The following is a 6,258-nucleotide window of genomic DNA, read 5'->3' as shown; positions in this document are numbered from 1 at the left end:
ACAACTCCAGTTCCAGAGTGGTCAGGTGCCCTCTTCTGGTCTCTGAGGACATCAGGCACATAGACATACATGTAAGTAAAACACCCATATACGTAAAATAAAAATATCTTTAAAAAAGTTAACTGGGATCTACTTTAAAAATATATTGAAACAATAAACGTGTACTATTCATATATATATATATATATATATATTCAATACACACTGCCACATGTTCTCTGATCATTTCTACTCACATTCAGTTTTTAAAAATTGCTGGCCAGGCTGGGCATTGATGGCACATGCCTTTATTCCCAGCACTCTGGAGGCAGAGGCAGGCAGATCTCTGTGAGTTCGAAGTCAGTCTGGTCTGCAGAGTGAGTTCCAGGACAGGCTCCAAAGATACACAGAGAAACCCTGTCTCGAAACCCTCCCCCCCAAAAAAAATTGCTAACCAAGACACAATAACTTAGTTACATTATTAGTAGTAATTCATGACACTCAGTTTATATTCTTTCTCTTCTTTTTTTTTTTTTTGGTTTTATGTGACAGGGTTTCTCTGTATTGTTTTGGAGGCTGTCGGTCCAGCTCGGCCTCGAACTCACAGAGATCCGCCTGCCTCTGCCTCCCGAGTGCTGGGATTAAAGGCGTGCGCCACCACCGTCCGGCTTCTCTTTTTTTAAGAGAGAAAGAGTGAGAGAGAGAGAGACAGAGACAGAGACAGAGACTGGTTATATAGCCTTTTACCTTGTAAATAAACAGTCACTGAGAACTTACTAAGTCAGATTTGACCCTCAGAATGCAAAGGTGATGTTTGGGATGTTGATACAAATCTATAATTGTAGCATTTGGTAGGCTGAGACAGGAGGATTGCTGAGATTTTGAAGTTCAGTCCATAGGACCCACCGGCGGAAAGTGAGAACCAATTCCTAAAAGTTGTCTTCTGTAGGAAGAGAGAGTAGGTCATGGGGGAACAGGAAGGTTGAGTGGGGGGGTAGGATGGGGGAAGAGGGAATCGGTGGTTAGAAGACAGATCAGGCACCAGTGTGACCTCTAGTGATCTAAAGGGATGACACCAACTGGCAAGCAAAGCAATAGTGGAGAGACCACCTTAAATGCCCATTCCTGATAATGAACTTGATGTCTACCTTAAATGCCATCCTAGAACCTTCATCCAGTGACTGATGGAAGCAGAGGCAAACACCCACAGTTAAACACTGAACCGAACCCATGGAACCCAGTGACACAGAGAGAGGAGCGATGAGCAAATTGGCAAAGAATGGCCAAAACCAGCAGAGACAGCTGATCTGAACAGGGGAGAGCTCTTGGACCCCAGACTGACAGTTGGGAGGCCAGCATGGGACTGATCCAGATCCCTTGAATGTGAGAGTCAGTGAGGAGGCCTGGGCTACCTATGGGGCCCTGAGCAGTGGATCAGTGTTTATCCCTGGAATACAAATAGACATCGTGTGTCCATAACACAAAGAGGGATGCTCTCTCAGCCTGGGCTCTTATGAGAGTGCCTGGACCCTGCCCTGAGTGAAATGACAGACTCTAGATATCCCTTATGTGGAAGGAAGTGGCGATAGGGTGGGAGGCTGGGGGGATGGTGGGGGTGCAGGAGGAGGGGAGGGAGAGGGAACTGGGATTGACATGTGAAACAAGCTATTTAAAAGTAAAGTAATAAAAAGTTGTCTTCTGACTTCTACTACCTTTCTGATGTCTCTCTACAAAGAGACAAACATGTAAAGCTAGGGTAGTAGAGTCTTTGCCTGGCATGTGCAAGGTCATGGGTTCCATCTAAGCACAGCAAAGAAGGAAGAAGGAAGAGAGACAGACAGACAGACAGACAGAAAGAAAGAAAGAAAGAAAGAAAGAAAGAAAGAAAGAAAGAAAGAAAGAAAGAAAGAAAAGACAGAAAGCACCTGTGCCACCATGCCTGGTTTTATGTGGTTCTAGAAATGGAAACCAGGGCTTTACATCCTGGGCAAACACTCCACCAACTGAGCTATGCTCCTAACACTATTTTTAAAATTTTGTTTTATTGAGACATATTCTTCTGTAACATAGGCTGACCTTGAACTTGATATGTAGCAAAGGCTCACTTTGGACTTCTGATCCCCCTGTCTCCATCTGCTCAGGCCAGGATTGCAGGGATGTCCCACCATACCAGGCCTATGAGTGGTGCTGGGGACCAGACCCAAGACTTCATGACAGTCCAGGCTTGCAATCTCCAACAGACCCAACCCGAGGGTCTCCTGTAGACGGCCCTAGAACTCAAAATACAGTGGCCCAGAACGACCTTGAACTTCTCTAGTCCTCAAGCCTCCAGGCAGTGCTAGGACTGCAGGCCTGGAGTACCACGACTGGTTGATGAAGATCGAGCCCCCGCCTTCCTGCAGGCCAGGCGATCACCCTGCCAAGTGGGCCACGTCTTCAGCCTCTTAACGAGAACACACCGGATCATTAAGTTTCAGCATGGGTCTCGGGGAACACATTTAAACCATAGAAAGTCGTCTCAACTGGCCCTTTGAACCTCTGTCTGTCATCAGCGGCAGGGCCTCCCGTCCCGGAAGACCGTCCCCAACTTCTCTCAAGTTACCGCCTTCTTCTTTTCCTCGCTGTCATACTTCTGAAACATGATCTCCCGGACAGCTGTCTCTTGTTTCTGCATGTGCCCTTATAACTGCTCCACTTCCTTGTGGTCAGGCCAGGTAGCTAGTTCTGGCCAATGGCTGTAAGCAAGACTGAAGTGTATTGTTTCTAAGCCAAGGTTATGCTAAGTGTGCGTTCCAATTTCTGGCTCCTCTCACCTTACGAAAGCCACCTGTTCTGGGGAGCACAGCTGTAAGAGGGAGAAAGCATGAAGCTGGCATCAGACTTATCTTGACCAACAAACCTTTTTGCTGTTAAAGCCTAGAGTTCAGGATTATTGCTTAAATGTCCTAATACTCAGCAAATTTTTGTTTTTGCTTTGGGGGCAGGGTCTCTGTAGTTCAGGCTGGCCTCAAACTTACTGTGTAGCCCAGGATGGCCATGAACTTTGATCCTCCTGCAATCCTCCCAAATGCTGGCATCACAAGTCAGGGCCACCACTCCTGTCATTCAAATTTTTTTTTCCTGAGCCAGTGGTGGTGGCGCACGCCTTTAATCCCAGCACTCGGGAGGCAGAGGCAGGCAGATGTCTGCGAGTTCGAGACCAGCCTGGACTACAAGAGCTAGTTTCAGGACAATCTTCAAAGCCGCAGAGAAACCCTGTCTCGGGAAAACAAACAAACAAACAAACAAACAACCCCACCACCATGACCAAAAGCGACATGGGAAGGGACGCTCCTGTTTCAGCTCCCATGCCCTGGTCACAGTCCACCACAAAGGGCGTCAGGGCAGCAGCTGATGCAGAGGCCACAGAGGGAGCTGCTCACTGGCCTGCCCCTAACGGCCTGCTCAGCCTTTCTTAAGCATCCAATCCTCCTGACCAAGGGTGGCACCACACACAGTAGCGAGCTCTCACTCATTCTTTAATTAAGACAGTGCACCATACATTTACCTACAGGCCAATCTGATGGTGGCATTTTCTCGGTTGAGAATCCCTCCTCCTAAATAACCCTAGCTTGTGTCAAATTGGCACAAACATAGCTAACACAGGGGAGACATGAAGGAAAGGAAAGAAACCGATCCTTTTATATTTCAGACTGAGGGGGCTGAAGAAATGGATCAGTAATTAAGGGCACTGACTGTTTTCCAGAGGTCCTGAGTTCAAATCCCTGCAACCACATGGTGGCTCACAACCATCTGTAATGGGATCTGATTCCCTCTTCTGGTGTGCATGAAGACAGACCACTCATATACATAAATATAAATAAAAATATTTTAAAATTTCAGACTGAAAGTACGGAAGCAGCCATTCCTTTTGTGTTTTTATTTTTTAATTTATTTATCTTTTATTTTATGTGCATTGGTGTTTTGTCTATATGTATGTCTGTGTGAGGGTGTTGGATCCTGAAGTCCCAGACAGCTGTGAGTCTCTATGTGGGTGCTGGGAAGCGAACCCGGGTCCTTTGGAGGAGCAGTCAGTGTGCTTAGCCACTGAGCCTTCTCTCCAGCCCCTATCTTTACTTTTCAAGAATTATTTTTTGATGAAGTCCTTCTGTGTATGCATCAGGACCCTTTCTCCACGTGGAAATACTCAGATTAGCAGTTATGGGTTAATAATTAAGTCAGAGTTAGCCGATAAGAAATCAGCAAACAGCCAACAGCTTCATAATGAATGTAGTGTTTCGTGTGTTATTTGGGACTGAGACAGCTCGGGACCCAGGCAGCTGTCAGGAAGACTACACGTTTGCAATTTTTTTGTTTTGTTTTCGAGACAGCATTTCTCTGTGGCTTTGGAGGCTGTCCTGGAACTCGCTCTTGTAGACCAGGCTGGTCTGGAACTCACAGAGATCCGCCTGCCTCTGCCTCCCGAGTGCTGGGATTAAAGGTGTGCACCACCACTGCCCGCAGGTTACAATTTTTATCTCTGTGTATGCCACGTGTGCCAGGCGCCCAAGGAGGCCAGAAGAAGGCATCAGACACCCTGGAGCTTGAGTTGCAGGCGTCTCTGAGCCACATGATGTGGGTCCTGGGGAGCAGCTCTGGTTCTCTGCGCTGGAAACTGAACTCTGGTCCTCTCTTCTAGCTTCTGAACCACCTTTCTATGCCCACAGCTGATTTTTTAAACTATGCTATTTGTTTTCTTGATATTTAGCTTTTAAAGTTCATTGTGTATTCTAGACACCAATACTCTGACAGATGCACTGCTGGAAGAGTTTTTCTTCCATTCTGTTGGCTGCCTCTTTACTTGATTGACAGTTTTCTTGGCCATATAGATGCTTCCTTATGTATCTGTGCATTGTTGGTTTTCCTGCATGCGACTCTGGACTCCTAGGCAAATCTCTGTGAGTTCGAGGCCAGCCTGGTCTCCAGAGTGAGTTCCAGGACAGCCGGGGCTGCACAGAGAAACCCTGTCTAGGAAAAAGTGAAAAGAAAGTCCACATCTGTGCCTGTGGGTTGAAGTCTTCCCTTTGCCTCCCAGCAGCCTTACAGTCTCAGGCCTTGTGTTGCAGCCCGTGGTCTATTTGGAGTTGAGTTTTGTGCAGATTGAGAGATAAGGGTCCAGTTTCATTTTCCCAGCACTGTCTGGTGAAGGTCCTGTCTTCTTCAGTGTGTGTTTTGGTATCAGGTAGGAATCAGGTAGCTGTGTATGTGTAGACTAATATCAGAATCTCTCCTCTATTTTTGGCTTCTCAAGACAGGGTAACAGTTCTGGCTATTCCAGAACTTGCTTTGTAGATCAGGCTGACCTTGAACTCACATAGATCCACCTGCCTTGGTCTCCCCAGTGCTGAGATTAAAGGCATGCGACATCACCACCCAGCTATAATTTATATTTTTAGTGACTTGAAATTAAACCAATTAAAGGAGGCTACCAATTTATGACTAAAAAACATATTTATTGCTTCCAGGTGGTGGTGGTGCACTCTTTTAATCCCAGCACTTGGGAGGCTGAGGCAGGAGGATTTCCAAGTTTGAGGCCAGCCTGGTCTACAGAGTGAGGGCCACACAGGGAAACCCTGTCTTGGAAAAAAACAAGCCATGTATCTAATATATATATATATATACATGCATATATATACATATATATATATATAATAAAAAACACCCACTAGGACTTCTAGTTAGGAACAAAAGAATAAAGCAATTTAGAGGCAGGAACTGCTCCCCGTTGGGGTAGCATAGCCGGGCATCTTTAGTTAGAGTTCCTTCCTTTGACACACATGGGTTGGATTAACACACTCATCAAGCATTAAACCAAATTATCTTTTTCTTCAAATATCTCCCCTCTTCCTTAAATCAGGGAGGAGTGTACAAGACAAAGCCGACCAAATGCAAGAAAATTAACAAACCAAACTTTCAGAAACAAAAATGACTTCAGAGGCCTGGAAACAAACAAACAATCTGATTAGCTGGAAACCAAAATGCTTTCAAATTAAACAGAATAGATACCTTAAATAAATGGTTTAAAGGCACACACTCTCAAAAGAGGTACCCAACAAGTAGGGTGGGAAACAAGAAACTCAGAATAGACAAGAAATGGACTGTTGTGCCGGGCGGTGGTGGCGCACGCCTTTAATCCCAGCACTCGGGAGGCAGAGGCAGACAGATCTCTGTGAGTTCGAGACCAGCATGGTCTACAGAGCTAGTTCCAGGATAGTCTCCAAAGCCACAGAGAAACCCTGT

Source organism: Mesocricetus auratus, unplaced genomic scaffold (assembly GCF_017639785.1).
Source record: "Mesocricetus auratus isolate SY011 unplaced genomic scaffold, BCM_Maur_2.0 Super-Scaffold_100676, whole genome shotgun sequence".
Taxonomy (NCBI): Eukaryota; Metazoa; Chordata; class Mammalia; order Rodentia; family Cricetidae; genus Mesocricetus; species Mesocricetus auratus.
The sequence above is the reverse complement of the archived record's forward strand: the minus strand, read 5'-3'. Positions refer to the sequence as shown.